At 32.0% G+C, this 17,800-nt stretch overlaps 23 non-coding genes across 23 annotated transcripts; all 23 read left to right on the top strand.

The window, feature by feature from the left end:
• The first annotated feature begins 11 nt into the window (after positions 1-11).
• Positions 12-84, top strand: TRNAV-AAC (transfer RNA valine (anticodon AAC)). The gene has a single exon. It is a non-coding gene; the product is annotated as a tRNA-Val (tRNA).
• Positions 85-953: 869 nt separating this feature from the next.
• On the top strand, positions 954-1,026 carry TRNAV-CAC (transfer RNA valine (anticodon CAC)). The gene has a single exon. It is a non-coding gene; the product is annotated as a tRNA-Val (tRNA).
• Positions 1,027-1,455: 429 nt separating this feature from the next.
• On the top strand, positions 1,456-1,528 carry TRNAV-AAC (transfer RNA valine (anticodon AAC)). The gene has a single exon. It is a non-coding gene; the product is annotated as a tRNA-Val (tRNA).
• Positions 1,529-2,901: 1,373 nt separating this feature from the next.
• TRNAV-AAC (transfer RNA valine (anticodon AAC)) lies at positions 2,902-2,974 on the top strand. The gene has a single exon. It is a non-coding gene; the product is annotated as a tRNA-Val (tRNA).
• Positions 2,975-3,843: 869 nt separating this feature from the next.
• On the top strand, positions 3,844-3,916 carry TRNAV-CAC (transfer RNA valine (anticodon CAC)). Its single transcript has one exon. It is a non-coding gene; the product is annotated as a tRNA-Val (tRNA).
• Positions 3,917-4,345: 429 nt separating this feature from the next.
• On the top strand, positions 4,346-4,418 carry TRNAV-AAC (transfer RNA valine (anticodon AAC)). The gene has a single exon. It is a non-coding gene; the product is annotated as a tRNA-Val (tRNA).
• Positions 4,419-5,791: 1,373 nt separating this feature from the next.
• Positions 5,792-5,864, top strand: TRNAV-AAC (transfer RNA valine (anticodon AAC)). Its single transcript has one exon. It is a non-coding gene; the product is annotated as a tRNA-Val (tRNA).
• Positions 5,865-6,510: 646 nt separating this feature from the next.
• TRNAV-AAC (transfer RNA valine (anticodon AAC)) lies at positions 6,511-6,583 on the top strand. The gene has a single exon. It is a non-coding gene; the product is annotated as a tRNA-Val (tRNA).
• An 867-nt stretch (positions 6,584-7,450) lies between these two features.
• On the top strand, positions 7,451-7,523 carry TRNAV-CAC (transfer RNA valine (anticodon CAC)). The gene has a single exon. It is a non-coding gene; the product is annotated as a tRNA-Val (tRNA).
• Positions 7,524-8,173: 650 nt separating this feature from the next.
• TRNAV-CAC (transfer RNA valine (anticodon CAC)) lies at positions 8,174-8,246 on the top strand. Its single transcript has one exon. It is a non-coding gene; the product is annotated as a tRNA-Val (tRNA).
• Positions 8,247-8,676: 430 nt separating this feature from the next.
• Positions 8,677-8,749, top strand: TRNAV-AAC (transfer RNA valine (anticodon AAC)). Its single transcript has one exon. It is a non-coding gene; the product is annotated as a tRNA-Val (tRNA).
• An 868-nt stretch (positions 8,750-9,617) lies between these two features.
• Positions 9,618-9,690, top strand: TRNAV-CAC (transfer RNA valine (anticodon CAC)). The gene has a single exon. It is a non-coding gene; the product is annotated as a tRNA-Val (tRNA).
• Positions 9,691-10,341: 651 nt separating this feature from the next.
• Positions 10,342-10,414, top strand: TRNAV-CAC (transfer RNA valine (anticodon CAC)). Its single transcript has one exon. It is a non-coding gene; the product is annotated as a tRNA-Val (tRNA).
• Positions 10,415-10,846: 432 nt separating this feature from the next.
• TRNAV-AAC (transfer RNA valine (anticodon AAC)) lies at positions 10,847-10,919 on the top strand. Its single transcript has one exon. It is a non-coding gene; the product is annotated as a tRNA-Val (tRNA).
• Positions 10,920-11,563: 644 nt separating this feature from the next.
• Positions 11,564-11,636, top strand: TRNAV-AAC (transfer RNA valine (anticodon AAC)). The gene has a single exon. It is a non-coding gene; the product is annotated as a tRNA-Val (tRNA).
• A 644-nt stretch (positions 11,637-12,280) lies between these two features.
• Positions 12,281-12,353, top strand: TRNAV-AAC (transfer RNA valine (anticodon AAC)). Its single transcript has one exon. It is a non-coding gene; the product is annotated as a tRNA-Val (tRNA).
• A 646-nt stretch (positions 12,354-12,999) lies between these two features.
• On the top strand, positions 13,000-13,072 carry TRNAV-AAC (transfer RNA valine (anticodon AAC)). Its single transcript has one exon. It is a non-coding gene; the product is annotated as a tRNA-Val (tRNA).
• An 869-nt stretch (positions 13,073-13,941) lies between these two features.
• TRNAV-CAC (transfer RNA valine (anticodon CAC)) lies at positions 13,942-14,014 on the top strand. The gene has a single exon. It is a non-coding gene; the product is annotated as a tRNA-Val (tRNA).
• A 428-nt stretch (positions 14,015-14,442) lies between these two features.
• On the top strand, positions 14,443-14,515 carry TRNAV-AAC (transfer RNA valine (anticodon AAC)). The gene has a single exon. It is a non-coding gene; the product is annotated as a tRNA-Val (tRNA).
• An 868-nt stretch (positions 14,516-15,383) lies between these two features.
• Positions 15,384-15,456, top strand: TRNAV-CAC (transfer RNA valine (anticodon CAC)). The gene has a single exon. It is a non-coding gene; the product is annotated as a tRNA-Val (tRNA).
• A 429-nt stretch (positions 15,457-15,885) lies between these two features.
• On the top strand, positions 15,886-15,958 carry TRNAV-AAC (transfer RNA valine (anticodon AAC)). Its single transcript has one exon. It is a non-coding gene; the product is annotated as a tRNA-Val (tRNA).
• Positions 15,959-16,603: 645 nt separating this feature from the next.
• TRNAV-AAC (transfer RNA valine (anticodon AAC)) lies at positions 16,604-16,676 on the top strand. Its single transcript has one exon. It is a non-coding gene; the product is annotated as a tRNA-Val (tRNA).
• Positions 16,677-17,319: 643 nt separating this feature from the next.
• Positions 17,320-17,392, top strand: TRNAV-AAC (transfer RNA valine (anticodon AAC)). Its single transcript has one exon. It is a non-coding gene; the product is annotated as a tRNA-Val (tRNA).
• Positions 17,393-17,800: the final 408 nt, after the last annotated feature.

Here is a 17,800-nt window from a genome sequence, read left to right as displayed (position 1 = left end):
CACAAGAGTCAGTTTCTGTAGTGTAGTGGTTATCACGTTCGCCTAACACGCGAAAGGTCCCCAGTTCAAAACTGGGCAGAAACAATCTTTTAGCTTTTGAATTTTAAAACAATTAATTTTTGGGTAAAATGCTCAATAAAAATACAATCAGATAAAAAGTTTATTTTAGCATGCCATACTGAATGTCAAAGATCATTTTTTATTGGATGATGGTCGCAAATTTTTCATGTAGTATCTGTAGTGTAGTGATTTCATGTTTGCCTCACACGTGAAAGGTCCCCAGTTCGAAATTGGCAGAAACATATTTTGTTACCTAAACTCTTTGAATTCAATAATTTATATTTTGATAACTATATACTGTTGCATTGCTCAATGAAAAAGCAAGCAAAAAATCATATTGCAGAATATCAAAAGTCAATTTCCCTTCTACCATGCATATTGGATGGTGTTGCATTCATGAAGTACCTGTAGTGTAGAGTTATTCACATTTACCCAATATGCATAAGGTCCCCCTTCAAAATTGGTCAGAAATACATTAAAAAAAGATTTTTTTTAGTAAATACAATGATCAGAACTATTAATAAGTGAATGTGTCCTCTTGAAATGCAAAGTGGAAAAAATAGCATAGAAATTATTAGAAAATAAAAAAATAAGTTTAGAAAAAAAAATTCTAAGAAAATGGTTTGCCAATGGTACTTCCCGACTCCATAGTGATGAGATCTTCAAAAGTCAGTTTCTGTATTGTAGTGGTTATCACATTCGCCTAAAACACAAAAGGTCCCCAGTTCGAAACTGGGCAGAAATATGCTGTTTTCTTTAGAATTTTAAAACAAGGGATTTTTGGTTGAAATGCCAAATAAAAATGCAATTATATAAAACGTTTATTTCAGAATGCCATAATGTATGTCAAAGATCATTTTTTATTGGATGGCGGGAGATGCTGTTTCCATGTAGTTTCTGTAGTGTAGTGGTTATCACGTTCACCTCACACGCGAAAGATCCCCAGTTCAAAACTGGGCAGAAACATATTTTGTTACCTAAACACTTTGAATTCAATAATTTATATTTTGATAACTATCTACTGTTGCATTGCTCAATGAAAAAGCAAGCAAAAATCATATTGCAGAATATCAAAAGTCAATTTCCCTTCTACCATGCATATTGGATGGTGTTGCATTCATAAAGTACCTGTAGTGTAGAGTTATTCACATTTACCCAATATGCATAAGGTCCCCCTTCAAAATTGGTCAGAAATACATTAAAAAAAGATTTTTTTAGTAAATACAATGATCAGAATTGATAATAAGTGAATGTGTCCTCTTGAAATGCAAAGTGGAAAAATAGCGTCAAAATTATTAGAAAATAGGAAAAAAGTTTAGAAAAAATGATATTTCTAAGAAAAGCATGTGTCATTTGTACTTCCAGAATAGAGAGTGATACAATCCACAAGAGTCAGTTTCTGTAGTGTAGTGGTTATCACGTTCGCCTAACATGCGAAAGGTCCCCAGTTCAAAACTGGGCAGAAACAATCTATTAGCTTTAGAATTTTTAAACATTGAATTTTTGGGTAAAATGCTCAATAAAAATACAATCAGATAAAAAGTTTATTTTAGCATGCCATACTGAATGTCAAAGATCATTTTTTATTGGATGATGGTCGCAAATTTTTCATGTAGTATCTGTAGTGTAGTGATTTCATGTTTGCCTCACACGTGAAAGGTCCCCAGTTCGAAATTGGCAGAAACATATTTTGTTACCTAAACACTTTGAATTCAATAATTTATATTTTGATAACTATATACTGTTGCATTGCTCAATGAAAAAGCAAGCAAAAAATCATATTGCAGAATATCAAAAGTCAATTTCCCTTCTACCATGCATATTGAATGGTGTTGCATTCATGAAGTACCTGTAGTTTAGTATTATTCACATTTAGCCAATATGCATAAGGTTCCCCTTCAAAATTGGTCAGAAATACATTAAAAATAGATTTTTTTTTATTAAATACAATGATCAGAACTATTAATAAGTGAATGTGTCCTCTTGAAATGCAAAGTGGAAAAAATAGCATAGAAATTATTAGAAAATAGAAAAATAAGTTTAGAAAAAAAAATTCTAAGAAAACGGTTTGCCAATGGTACTTCCCGACTCCATAGTGATGAGATCTTCAAAAGCCAGTTTCTGTATTGTAGTGGTTATCACATTCGCCTAAAACACAAAAGGTCCCCAGTTCGAAACTGGGCAGAAATATGCTGTTATCTTTAGAATTTTAAAACAAGGGATTTTTGGTTGAAATGCCAAATAAAAATGCAATTATATAAAAGTTTATTTCAGAATGCCATAATGTATGTCAAAGATCATTTTTTATTGGATGGCGGGAGATGCTGTTTCCATGTAGTTTCTGTTGTGTAGTGGTTATCACTTTCGCCTCACACGCGATAGGTCCCCAGTTCGAAAATGGGCAGAAACATATTTTGTTACCTAAACACTTTGAATTCAATAATTTATATTTTGATAACTATCTACTGTTGCATTGCTCAATGAAAAAGCAAGCAAAAATCATATTGCAGAATATCAAAAGTCAATTTCCCTTCTACCATGCATATTGGATGGTGTTGCATTCATGAAGTACCTGTAGTGTAGAGTTATTCACATTTACCCAATATGCATAAGGTCCCCCTTCAAAATTGGTCAGAAATACATTTAAAAAAATATTTTTTTAGAAAATACAATGATCAGAATTGATAATAAGTGAATGTGTCCTCTTGAAATGCAAAGTGGAAAAATAGCGTCAAAATTATTAGAAAATAGGAAAAAAAGTTTAGAAAAAATTATATTTCTAAGAAAAGCATGTGTCATTTGTACTTCCAGACTAGATAGTGATGGGACCCACAAGAGTCAGTTTCTGTAGTGTAGTGGTTATCACGTTCGCCTAACACGCGAAAGGTCCCCAGTTCAAAACTGGGCAGAAACAATCTTTTAGCTTTAGAATTTTAAAACAATGAATTTTTGGGTAAAATGCTCAATAAAAATACAATCAGATAAAAAGTTTATTTTAGCATGCCATACTGAATGTCAAAGATCATTTTTTATTGGATGATGGTCGCAAATTTTTCATGTAGTATCTGTAGTGTGGTGATTTCATGTTTGCCTCACACGTGAAAGGTCCCCAGTTCGAAATTGGCAGAAACATATTTTGTTACCTAAACACTTTGAATTCAATAATTTATATTTTGATAACTATATACTGTTGCATTGCTCAATGAAAAAGCAAGCAAAAAATCATATTGCAGAATATCAAAAGTCAATTTCCCTTCTACCATGCATATTGGATGGTGTTGCATTCATGAAGTACCTGTAGTGTAGAGTTATTCACATTTACCCAATATGCATAAGGTCCCCCTTCAAAATTGGTCAGAAATACATTAAAAAAAGATTTTTTTTAGTAAATACAATGATCAGAACTATTAATAAGTGAATGTGTCCTCTTGAAATGCAAAGTGGAAAAAATAGCATAGAAATTATTAGAAAATAGAAAAATAAGTTTAGAAAAAAAAATTCTAAGAAAACGGTTTGCCAATGGTACTTCCCGACTCCATAGTGATGAGATCTTCAAAAGTCAGTTTCTGTATTGTAGTGGTTATCACATTCGCCTAAAACACAAAAGGTCCCCAGTTCGAAACTGGGCAGAAATATGCTGTTTTCTTTAGAATTTTAAAACAAGGGATTTTTGGTTGAAATGCCAAATAAAAATGCAATTATATAAAACGTTTATTTCAGAATGCCATAATGTATGTCAAAGATCATTTTTTATTGGATGGCGGGAGATGCTGTTTCCATGTAGTTTCTGTAGTGTAGTGGTTATCACGTTCACCTCACACGCGAAAGATCCCCAGTTCAAAACTGGGCAGAAACATATTTTGTTACCTAAACACTTTGAATTCAATAATTTATATTTTGATAACTATCTACTGTTGCATTGCTCAATGAAAAAGCAAGCAAAAATCATATTGCAGAATATCAAAAGTCAATTTCCCTTCTACCATGCATATTGGATGGTGTTGCATTCATAAAGTACCTGTAGTGTAGAGTTATTCACATTTACCCAATATGCATAAGGTCCCCCTTCAAAATTGGTCAGAAATACATTAAAAAAAGATTTTTTTAGTAAATACAATGATCAGAATTGATAATAAGTGAATGTGTCCTCTTGAAATGCAAAGTGGAAAAATAGCGTCAAAATTATTAGAAAATAGGAAAAAAGTTTAGAAAAAATGATATTTCTAAGAAAAGCATGTGTCATTTGTACTTCCAGAATAGAGAGTGATACAATCCACAAGAGTCAGTTTCTGTAGTGTAGTGGTTATCACGTTCGCCTAACATGCGAAAGGTCCCCAGTTCAAAACTGGGCAGAAACAATCTATTAGCTTTAGAATTTTTAAACATTGAATTTTTGGGTAAAATGCTCAATAAAAATACAATCAGATAAAAAGTTTATTTTAGCATGCCATACTGAATGTCAAAGATCATTTTTTATTGGATGATGGTCGCAAATTTTTCATGTAGTATCTGTAGTGTAGTGATTTCATGTTTGCCTCACACGTGAAAGGTCCCCAGTTCGAAATTGGCAGAAACATATTTTGTTACCTAAACACTTTGAATTCAATAATTTATATTTTGATAACTATATACTGTTGCATTGCTCAATGAAAAAGCAAGCAAAAAATCATATTGCAGAATATCAAAAGTCAATTTCCCTTCTACCATGCATATTGAATGGTGTTGCATTCATGAAGTACCTGTAGTTTAGTATTATTCACATTTAGCCAATATGCATAAGGTTCCCCTTCAAAATTGGTCAGAAATACATTAAAAATAGATTTTTTTTTATTAAATACAATGATCAGAACTATTAATAAGTGAATGTGTCCTCTTGAAATGCAAAGTGGAAAAAATAGCATAGAAATTATTAGAAAATAGAAAAATAAGTTTAGAAAAAAAAATTCTAAGAAAACGGTTTGCCAATGGTACTTCCCGACTCCATAGTGATGAGATCTTCAAAAGTCAGTTTCTGTATTGTAGTGGTTATCACATTCGCCTAAAACACAAAAGGTCCCCAGTTCGAAACTGGGCAGAAATATGCTGTTATCTTTAGAATTTTAAAACAAGGGATTTTTGGTTGAAATGCCAAATAAAAATGCAATTATATAAAAGTTTATTTCAGAATGCCATAATGTATGTCAAAGATCATTTTTTATTGGATGGCGGGAGATGCTGTTTCCATGTAGTTTCTGTTGTGTAGTGGTTATCACTTTCGCCTCACACGCGATAGGTCCCCAGTTCGAAAATGGGCAGAAACATATTTTGTTACCTAAACACTTTGAATTCAATAATTTATATTTTGATAACTATCTACTGTTGCATTGCTCAATGAAAAAGCAAGCAAAAATCATATTGCAGAATATCAAAAGTCAATTTCCCTTCTACCATGCATATTGGATGGTGTTGCATTCATGAAGTACCTGTAGTGTAGAGTTATTCACATTTACCCAATATGCATAAGGTCCCCCTTCAAAATTGGTCAGAAATACATTTAAAAAAATATTTTTTTAGAAAATACAATGATCAGAATTGATAATAAGTGAATGTGTCCTCTTGAAATGCAAAGTGGAAAAATAGCGTCAAAATTATTAGAAAATAGGAAAAAAAGTTTAGAAAAAATTATATTTCTAAGAAAAGCATGTGTCATTTGTACTTCCAGACTAGATAGTGATGGGACCCACAAGAGTCAGTTTCTGTAGTGTAGTGGTTATCACGTTCGCCTAACACGCGAAAGGTCCCCAGTTCAAAACTGGGCAGAAACAATCTTTTAGCTTTAGAATTTTAAAACAATGAATTTTTGGGTAAAATGCTCAATAAAAATACAATCAGATAAAAAGTTTATTTTAGCATGCCATACTGAATGTCAAAGATCATTTTTTATTGGATGATGGTCGCAAATTTTTCATGTAGTATCTGTAGTGTGGTGATTTCATGTTTGCCTCACACGTGAAAGGTCCCCAGTTCGAAATTGGCAGAAACATATTTTGTTACCTAAACACTTTGAATTCAATAATTTATATTTTGATAACTATATACTGTTGCATTGCTCAATGAAAAAGCAAGCAAAAAATCATATTGCAGAATATCAAAAGTCAATTTCCCTTCTACCATGCATATTGGATGGTTTTGCATTCATGAAGTACCTGTAGTGTAGAGTTATTCACATTTACCCAATATGCATAAGGTCCCCCTTCAAAATTGGTCAGAAATACATTAAAAAAAAATTTTTAGTAAATACAATGATCAGAATTGATAATAAGTGAATGTGTCCTCTTGAAATGCAAAGTGGAAAAATAGCGTCAAAATTATTAGAAAATAGGAAAAAAGTTTAGAAAAAATTATATTTCTAAGAAAAGCATGTGTCATTTGTACTTCCAGACTAGATAGTGATGGAATCCACGAGAGTCAGTTTCTGTAGTGTAGTGGTTATCACGTTCACCTAACACGCGAAAGGTCTCCAGTTCGAAACTGGGCAGAAACAATCTCTTAGCTTTAGAATTTTAAAACAATGAATTTTTGGGTAAAATGCTCAATAAAAATACAATCAGATAAAAAGTTTATTTTAGCATGCCATACTGAATGTCAAAGATCATTTTTTATTGGATGATGGTCGCAAATTATTCATGTAGTATCTGTAGTGTAGTGATTTCATGTTTGCCTCACACGTGAAAGGTCCCCAGTTCAAAACTGGCAGAAACATATTTTGTTACCTAAACACTTTGAATTCAATAATTTATATTTTGATAACTATATACTGTTGCATTGCTCAATGAAAAAGCAAGCAAAAAATCATATTGCAGAATATCAAAAGTCAATTTCCCTTCTACCATGCATATTGGATGGTGTTGCATTCATGAAGTACCTGTAGTGTAGTATTATTCACATTTAGCCAATATGCATAAGGTTCCCCTTCAAAATTGGTCAGAAATATATTAAAAATAGATTTTTTTATTAAATACAATGATCAGAACTATTAATAACTGAATGTGTCCTCTTGAAATGCAAAGTGGACAAAATAGCATAGAAATTATTAGAAAATAGAAAAATAAGTTTAGAAAAAAAAATTCTATGAAAACGGTTTGCCAATGGTACTTCCCGACTCCATAGTGATGAGATCTTCAAAAGTCAGTTTCTGTATTGTAGTGGTTATCACATTCGCCTAAAACACAAAGGTCCCCAGTTCGAAACTGGGCAGAAATGTGCTGTTATCTTTAGAATTTTAAAACAAGGGATTTTTGGTTGAAATGCCAAATAAAAATGCAATCATATAAAAAGTTTATTTCAGAATGCCATAATGTATGTCAAAGATCATTTTTTATTGGATGGCGGGAGATGCTGTTTTCATGTAGTTTCTGTAGTATAGTGGTTATCACGTTTGCCTCACACGCGAAAGGTCCCCAGTTCGAAACTGAGCAGAAACATATTTTGTTACCTAAACACTTTGAATTCAATAATTTATATTTTGATAAATATATACTGTTGCATTGCTCAATGAAAAAGCAAGCAAAAAATCATATTGCAGAATATCAAAAGTCAATTTCCCTTCTACCATGCATATTGGATGGTGTTGCATTCATGAAGTACCTGTAGTGTAGTATTATTCACATTTAGCCAATATGCATAAGGTTCCCCTTCAAAATTGGTCAGAAATACATTAAAAATAGATTTTTTTATTAAATACAATGATCAGAACTATTAATAAGTGAATGTGTCCTCTTGAAATGCAAAGTGGAAAAAATAGCATAGAAATGATTAGAAAATAGAAAAATAAGTTTAGAAAAAAAAATTCTATGAAAACGGTTTGCCAATGGTACTTCCCGACTCCATAGTGATGAGATCTTCAAAAGTCAGTTTCTGTATTGTAGTGGTTATCACATTCGCCTAAAACACAAAAGGTCCCCAGTTCGAAACTGGGCAGAAATGTGCTGTTATCTTTAGAATTTTAAAACAAGGGATTTTTGGTTGAAATGCCAAATAAAAATGCAATCATATAAAAAGTTTATTTCAGAATGCCATAATGTATGTCAAAGATCATTTTTTATTGGATGGCGGGAGACACTGTTTCCATGTAGTTTCTGTAGTGTAGTGGTTATCACTTTCGCCTCACACGCGAAAGGTCCTCAGTTCAAAACTGGGCAGAAACATATTTTGTTACCTAAACACTTTGAATTCAATAATTTATATTTTGATAACTATCTACTGTTGCATTGCTCAATGAAAAAGCAAGCAAAAATTATATTGCAGAATATCAAAAGTCAATTTCCCTTCTACCATGCATATTGGATGTTGTTGCATTCATGAAGTACCTGTAGTGTAGAGTTATTCACATTTACCCAATATGCATAAGGTCCCCCTTCAAAATTGGTCAGAAATACATTAAAAAAAGATTTTTTTTAGTAAATACAATGATCAGAATTGATAATAAGTGAATGTGTCCTCTTGAAATGCAAAGTGGACAAAATAGCATAGAAATTATTAGAAAATAGGAAAAAGTTTAGAAAAAATTATATTTCTAAGAAAAGCATGTGTCATTTGTACTTCCAGACTAGATAGTGATGAGACCCACAAGAGTCAGTTTCTGTAGTGTAGTGGTTATCACGTTTGCCTAACACGCGAAAGGTCCCCAGTTCAAAACTGGGCAGAAACAATCTTTTAGCTTTAGAATTTTAAAACAATGAATTTTTGGGTAAAATGCTCAATAAAAATACAATCAGATAAAAAGTTTATTTTAGCATGCCATGCTGAATGTCAAAGATCATTTTTTATTGGATGATGGTCGCAAATTTTTCATGTAGTATCTGTAGTGTGGTGATTTCATGTTTGCCTCACACGTGAAAGGTCCCCAATTCGAAATTGGCAGAAACATATTTTGTTACCTAAACACTTTGAATTCAATAATTTATATTTTGATAACTATATACTGTTGCATTGCTCAATGAAAAAGCAAGCAAAAAATCATATTGCAGAATATCAAAAGTCAATTTCCCTTCTACCATGCATATTGGATGGTGTTGCATTCATGAAGTACCTGTAGTGTAGTATTATTCACATTTAGCCAATATGCATAAGGTTCCCCTTCAAAATTGGTCAGAAATATATTAAAAATAGATTTTTTTTATTAAATACAATGATCAGAACTATTAATAACTGAATGTGTCCTCTTGAAATGCAAAGTGGACAAAATAGCATAGAAATTATTAGAAAATAGAAAAATAAGTTTAGAAAAAAAAATTCTATGAAAACGGTTTGCCAATGGTACTTCCCGACTCCATAGTGATGAGATCTTCAAAAGTCAGTTTCTGTATTGTAGTGGTTATCACATTCGCCTAAAACACAAAGGTCCCCAGTTCGAAACTGGGCAGAAATGTGCTGTTATCTTTAGAATTTTAAAACAAGGAATTTTTGGTTGAAATGCCAAATAAAAATGCAATCATATAAAAAGTTTATTTCAGAATGCCATAATGTATTTCAAAGATCATTTTTTATTGGATGGCGGGAGATGCTGTTTTTATGTAGTTTCTGTAGTGTAGTGGTTATCACGTTTGCCTCACACGCGAAAGGTCCCCAGTTCGAAACTGGGCAGAAACATATTTTGTTACCTAAACACTTTGAATTCAATAATTTATATTTTGATAAATATATACTGTTGCATTGCTCAATGAAAAAGCAGGCAAAAAATCATATTGCAGAATATCAAAAGTCAATTTCCCTTCTACCATGCATATTGGATGGTGTTGCATTCATGAAGTACCTGTAGTGTAGTATTATTCACATTTAGCCAATATGCATAAGGTTCCCCTTCAAAATTGGTCAGAAATATATTAAAAATAGATTTTTTTTATTAAATACAATGATCAGAACTATTAATAAGTGAATGTGTCCTCTTGAAATGCAAAGTGGAAAAAATAGCATAGAAATTATTAGAAAATAGAAAAATAAGTTTAGAAAAAAAAATTCTATGAAAACGGTTTGCCAATGGTACTTCCCGACTCCATAGTGATGAGATCTTCAAAAGTCAGTTTCTGTATTGTAGTGGTTATCACATTCGCCTAAAACACAAAAGGTCCCCAGTTCGAAACTGGGCAGAAATGTGCTCTTATCTTTAGAATTTTAAAACAAGGGATTTTTGGTTGAAATGCCAAATAAAAATGCAATCATATAAAAAGTTTATTTCAGAATGCCATAATGTATGTCAAAGATCATTTTTTATTGGATGGCGGGAGACGCTGTTTCCATGTAGTTTCTGTAGTGTAGTGGTTATCACTTTCGCCTCACACGCGAAAGGTCCTCAGTTCAAAACTGGGCAGAAACATATTTTGTTACCTAAACACTTTGAATTCAATAATTTATATTTTGATAACTATATACTGTTGCATTGCTCAATGAAAAAGCAAGCAAAAAATCATATTGCAGAATATCAAAAGTCAATTTCCCTTCTACCATGCATATTGGATGTTGTTGCATTCATGAAGTACCTGTAGTGTAGAGTTATTCACATTTACCCAATATGCATAAGGTCCCCCTTCAAAATTGGTCAGAAATACATTAAAAAAAGATTTTTTTTTAGTAAATACAATGATCAGAATTGATAATAAGTGAATGTGTCCTCTTGAAATGCAAAGTGGAAAAATAGCGTCAAAATTATTAGAAAATAGGAAAAAAGTTTAGAAAAAATTATATTTCTAAGAAAAGCATGTGTCATTTGTACTTCCAGACTAGATAGTGATGAGACCCACAAGAGTCAGTTTCTGTAGTGTAGTGGTTATCACGTTCGCCTAACACACGAAAGGTCCCCAGTTCAAAACTGGGCAGAAACAATCTTTTAGCTTTAGAATTTTAAAACAATGAATTTTTGGGTAAAATGCTCAATAAAAATACAATCAGATAAAAAGTTTATTTTAGCATGCCATACTGAATGTCAAAGATCATTTTTTATTGGATGATGGTCGCAAATTTTTTATGTAGTATCTGTAGTGTGGTGATTTCATGTTTGCCTCACACGTGAAAGGTCCCCAGTTCGAAATTGGCAGAAACATATTTTGTTACCTAAACACTTTGAATTCAATAATTTATATTTTGATAACTATATACTGTTGCATTGCTCAATGAAAAAGCAAGCAAAAAATCATATTGCAGAATATCAAAAGTCAATTTCCCTTCTACCATGCATATTGGATGGTGTTGCATTCATGAAGTACCTGTAGTGTAGAGTTATTCACATTTACCCAATATGCATAAGGTCCCCCTTCAAAATTGGTCAGAAATACATTAAAAAAAAATTTTAGTAAATACAATGATCAGAATTGATAATAAGTGAATGTGTCCTCTTGAAATGCAAAGTGGAAAAATAGCGTCAAAATTATTAGAAAATAGGAAAAAAGTTTAGAAAAATTACATTTCTAAGAAAAGCATGTGTCATTTGTACTTCCAGACTAGATAGTGATGGGATCCACGAGAGTCAGTTTCTGTAGTGTAGTGGTTATCACGTTTGCTTAACACGCGAAAGGTCCCCAGTTCGAAACTGGGCAGAAACAATCTTTTAGCTTTAGAATTTTAAAACAATTAATTTTTGGGTAAAATGCTCAATAAAAATACAATCAGATAAAAAGTTTATTTTAGCATGCCATACTGAATGTCAAAGATCATTTTTTATTGGATGATGGTCGCAAATTTTTCATGTAGTATCTGTAGTGTTGATTTCATGTTTGCCTCACACGTGAAAGGTCCCCAGTTCGAAATTGGCAGAAACATATTTTGTTACCTAAACACTTTGAATTCAATAATTTATATTTTGACAACTATATACTGTTGCATTGCTCAATGAAAAAGCAAGCAAAAAATCATATTGCAGAATATCAAAAGTCAATTTCCCTTCTACCATGCATATTGGATGGTGTTGCATTCATGAAGTACCTGTAGTGTAGAGTTATTCACATTTACCCAATATGCATAAGGTCCCCCTTCAAAATTGGTCAGAAATACATTAAAAAAAATTTTTTAGTAAATACAATGATCAGAATTGATAATAAGTGAATGTGTCCTCTTGAAATGCAAAGTGGAAAAATAGCGTCAAAATTATTAGAAAATAGGAAAAAAGTTTAGAAAAAATTATATTTCTAAGAAAAGCATGTGTCATTTGTACTTCCAGACTAGATAGTGATGGGATCCACGAGAGTCAGTTTCTGTAGTGTAGTGGTTATCACGTTCGCCTAACACGCGAAAGGTCCCCAGTTCGAAACTGGGCAGAAACAATCTTTTAGCTTTAGAATTTTAAAACAATGAATTTTTGGGTAAAATGCTCAATAAAAATACAATCAGATAAAAAGTTTATTTTAGCATGCCATACTGAATGTCAAAGATCATTTTTTATTGGATGATGGTCGCAAATTTTTCATGTAGTATCTGTAGTGTGGTGATTTCATGTTTGCCTCACACGTGAAAGGTCCCCAGTTCGAAATTGGCAGAAACATATTTTGTTACCTAAACACTTTGAATTCAATAATTTATATTTTGATAACTATATACTGTTGCATTGCTCAATGAAAAAGCAAGCAAAAAATCATATTGCAGAATATCAAAAGTCAATTTCCCTTCTACCATGCATATTGGATGGTTTTGCATTCATGAAGTACCTGTAGTGTAGAGTTATTCACATTTACCCAATATGCATAAGGTCCCCCTTCAAAATTGGTCAGAAATACATTAAAAAAAATTTTTTTAGTAAATACAATGATCAGAATTGATAATAAGTGAATGTGTCCTCTTGAAATGCAAAGTGCAAAAATAGCGTCAAAATTATTAGAAAATAGGAAAAAAGTTTAGAAAAATTACATTTCTAAGAAAAGCATGTGTCATTTGTACTTCCAGACTAGATAGTGATGGGATCCACGAGAGTCAGTTTCTGTAGTGTAGTGGTTATCACGTTCGCCTAACACGCGAAAGGTCCCCAGTTCGAAACTGGGCAGAAACAATCTTTTAGCTTTAGAATTTTAAAACAATGAATTTTTGGGTAAAATGCTCAATAAAAATACAATCAGATAAAAAGTTTATTTTAGCATGCCATACTGAATGTCAAAGATTATTTTTTATTGGATGATGGTCGCAAATTTTTCATGTAGTATCTGTAGTGTAGTGATTTCATGTTTGCCTCACACATGAAAGGTCCCCAGTTCGAAATTGGCAGAAACATATTTTGTTACCTAAACACTTTGAATTCAATAATTTATATTTTGATAACTATATACTGTTGCATTGCTCAATGAAAAAACAAGCAAAAAATCATATTGCAGAATATCAAAAGTCAATTTCCCTTCTACCATGCATATTGGATGGTGTTGCATTCATGAAGTACCTGTAGTGTAGAGTTATTCACATTTACCCAATATGCATAAGGTCCCCCTTCAAAATTGGTCAGAAATACATTAAAAAAAGATTTTTTTTAGTAAATACAATGATCAGAACTATTAATAAGTGAATGTGTCCTCTTGAAATGCAAAGTGGAAAAAATAGCATAGAAATTATTAGAAAATAGAAAAATAAGTTTAGAAATTTTTTTTCTAAGAAAACGGTTTGCCAATGGTACTTCCCGACTCCATAGTGATGAGATCTTCAAAAGTCAGTTTCTGTATTGTAGTGGTTATCACATTCGCCTAAAACACAAAAGCTCCCCAGTTCGAAACTGGGCAGAAATATGCTGTTTTCTTTAGAATTTTAAAACAAGGGAGTTTTGGTTGAAATGCCAAATAAAAATGCAATTATATAAAACGTTTATTTCAGAATGCCATAATGTATGTCAAAGATCATTTTTTATTGGATGGCGGGAGATGCTGTTTCCATGTAGTTTCTGTAGTGTAGTGGTTATCACGTTCGCCTCACACGCGAAAGATCCCCAGTTCAAAACTGGGCAGAAACATATTTTGTTACCTAAACACTTTGAATTCAATAATTTATATTTTGATAACTATCTACTGTTGCATTGCTCAATGAAAAAGCAAGCAAAAATCATATTGCAGAATATCAAAAGTCAATTTCCCTTCTACCATGCATATTGGATGGTGTTGCATTCATGAAGTACCTGTAGTGTAGAGTTATTCACATTTACCCAATATGCATAAGGTCCCCCTTCAAAATTGGTCAGAAATACATTAAAAAATATTTTTTTAGTAAATACAATGATCAGAATTGATAATAAGTGAATGTGTCCTCTTGAAATGCAAAGTGGAAAAATAGCGTCAAAATTATTAGAAAATAGGAAAAAAGTTTAGAAAAAATTGTATTTCTAAGAAAAGCATGTGTCATTTGTACTTCCAGACTAGATAGTGATGGGATCCACGAGAGTCAGTTTCTGTAGTGTAGTGGTTATCACGTTCGCCTAACACGCGAAAGGTCCCCAGTTCGAAACTGGGCAGAAACAATCTCTTAGCTTTAGAATTTTAAAACAATGAATTTTTGGGTAAAATGCTCAATAAAAATACAATCAGATAAAAAGTTTATTTTAGCATGCCATACTGAATGTCAAAGATCATTTTTTATTGGATGATGGTCGCAAATTATTCATGTAGTATCTGTAGTGTAGTGATTTCATGTTTGCCTCACACGTGAAAGGTCCCCAGTTCGAAATTGGCAGAAACATATTTTGTTACCTAAACACTTTGAATTCAATAATTTATATTTTGATAACTATATACTGTTGCATTGCTCAATGAAAAAGCAAGCAAAAAATCATATTGCAGAATATCAAAAGTCAATTTCCCTTCCACCATGCATATTGGATGGTGTTGCATTCATGAAGTACCGGTAGTGTAGTATTATTCACATTTAGCCAATATACATAAGGTTCCCCTTCAAAATTGGTCAGAAATATATTAAAAATAGATTTTTTTATTAAATACAATGATCAGAACTATTAATAAGTGAATGTGTCCTCTTGAAATGCAAAGTGGACAAAATAGCATAGAAATTATTAGAAAATAGAAAAATAAGTTTAGAAAAAAAAATTCTATGAAAACGGTTTGCCAATGGTACTTCCCGACTCCATAGTGATGAGATCTTCAAAAGTCAGTTTCTGTATTGTAGTGGTTATCACATTCGCCTAAAACACAAAAGGTCCCCAGTTCGAAACTGGGCAGAAATGTGCTGTTATCTTTAGAATTTTAAAACAAGGGATTTTTGGTTGAAATGCCAAATAAAAATGCAATCATATAAAAAGTTTATTTCAGAATGCCATAATGTATGTCAAAGATCATTTTTTATTGGATGGCGGGAGATGCTTTTTTCATGTAGTTTCTGTAGTGTAGTGGTTATCACGTTTGCCTCACACGCGAAAGGTACCCAGTTCGAAACTGGGCAGAAACATATTTTGTTACCTAAACTCTTTGAATTCAATAATTTATATTTTGATAACTATCTACTGTTGCATTGCTCAATGAAAAAGCAAGCAAAAATCATATTGCAGAATATCAAAAGTCAATTTCCCTTCTACCATGCATATTGGATGGTGTTGCATTCATGAAGTACCTGTAGTGTAGAGTTATTCACATTTACCCAATATGCATAAGGTCCCCCTTCAAAATTGGTCAGAAATACATAAAAAAAAAATTTTTTAGTAAATACAATGATCAGAATTGATAATAAGTGAATGTGTCCTCTTGAAATGCAAAGTGGAAAAATAGCGTCAAAATTATTAGAAAATAGGGAAAAAAGTTTAGAAAAAATTATATTTCTAAGAAAAGCATGTGTCATTTGTACTTCCAGACTAGATAGTGATGGGATCCACGAGAGTCAGTTTCTGTAGTGTAGTGGTTATCAAGTTCGCCTAACACGCGAAAGGTCCCCAGTTCGAAACTGGGCAGAAACAATCTTTTAGCTTTAGAATTTTAAAACAATGATTTTTTGGGTAAAATGCTCAATAAAAATACAATCAGATAAAAAGTTTATTTTAGCATGCCATACTGAATGTCAAAAATCATTTTTTATTGGATGATGGTCGCAAATTTTTCATGTAGTATCTGTAGTGTAGTGATTTCATGTTTGCCTCACACGTGAAAGGTCCCCAGTTCGAAATTGGCAGAAACATATTTTGTTACCTAAACACTTTGAATTCAATAATTTATATTTTGATAAATATATACTGTTGCATTGCTCAATGAAAAAGCAAGCAAAAAATCATATTGCAGAATATCAAAAGTCAATTTCCCTTCTACCATGCATATTGGATGGTGTTGCATTCATGAAGTACCTGTAGTGTAGAGTTATTCACATTTACCCAATATGCATAAGGTCCCCCTTCAAAATTGGTCAGAAATACATTAAAAAATTTTTTTTAGTAAATACAATGATCAGAATTGATAATAAGTGAATGTGTCCTCTTGAAATGCAAAGTGGAAAAATAGCGTCAAAATTATTATAAAATAGGAAAAAAGTTTAGAAAAATTACATTTCTAAGAAAAGCATGTGTCATTTGTACTACCAGACTAGATAGTGATGGGATCCACGAGAGTCAGTTTCTGTAGTGTAGTGGTTATCACGTTCGCCTAACACGCGAAAGGTCCCCAGTTCGAAACTGGGCAGAAACAATCTCTTAGCTTTAGAATTTTAAAACAATGAATTTTTGGGTAAAATGCTCAATAAAAATACAATCAGATAAAAAGTTTATTTTAGCATGCCATACTGAATGTCAAAGATCATTTTTTATTGGATGATGGTCGCAAATTTTTCATGTAGTATCTGTAGTGTTGATTTCATGTTTGCCTCACACGTGAAAGGTCCCCAGTTCGAAATTGGCAGAAACATATTTTGTTACCTAAACACTTTGAATTCAATAATTTATATTTTGACAACTATATACTGTTGCATTGCTCAATGAAAAAGCAAGCAAAAAATCATATTGCAGAATATCAAAAGTCAATTTCCCTTCTACCATGCATATTGGATGGTGTTGCATTCATGAAGTACCTGTAGTGTAGAGTTATTCACATTTACCCAATATGCATAAGGTCCCCCTTCAAAATTGGTCAGAAATACATTAAAAAATTTTTTTTAGTAAATACAATGATCAGAATTGATAATAAGTGAATGTGTCCTCTTGAAATGCAAAGTGGAAAAATAGCGTCAAAATTATTATAAAATAGGAAAAAAGTTTAGAAAAATTACATTTCTAAGAAAAGCATGTGTCATTTGTACTTCCAGACTAGATAGTGATGGGATCCACGAGAGTCAGTTTCTGTAGTGTAGTGGTTATCACGTTCGCCTAACACGCGAAAGGTCCCCAGTTCGAAACTGGGCAGAAACAATCTCTTAGCTTTAGAATTTTAAAACAATGAATTTTTGGGTAAAATGCTCAATAAAAATACAATCAGATAAAAAGTTTATTTTAGCATGCCATACTGAATGTCAAAGATCATTTTTTATTGGATGATGGTCGCAAATTATTCATGTAGTATCTGTAGTGTAGTGATTTCATGTTTGCCTCACACGTGAAAGGTCCCCAGTTCGAAATTGGCAGAAACATATTTTGTTACCTAAACACTTTGAATTCAATAATTTATATTTTGATAACTATATACTGTTGCATTGCTCAATGAAAAAGCAAGCAAAAATCATATTGCAGAATATCAAAAGTCAATTTCCCTTCTACCATGCATATTGGATGGTGTTGCATTCATGAAGTACCTGTAGTGTAGAGTTATTCACATTTACC

Source organism: Pseudophryne corroboree, unplaced genomic scaffold (assembly GCF_028390025.1).
Source record: "Pseudophryne corroboree isolate aPseCor3 unplaced genomic scaffold, aPseCor3.hap2 scaffold_3060, whole genome shotgun sequence".
In the NCBI taxonomy this organism is placed as follows: domain Eukaryota; kingdom Metazoa; phylum Chordata; class Amphibia; order Anura; family Myobatrachidae; genus Pseudophryne; species Pseudophryne corroboree.
The sequence above is the reverse complement of the archived record's forward strand: the minus strand, read 5'-3'. Positions and strand labels throughout refer to the sequence as shown.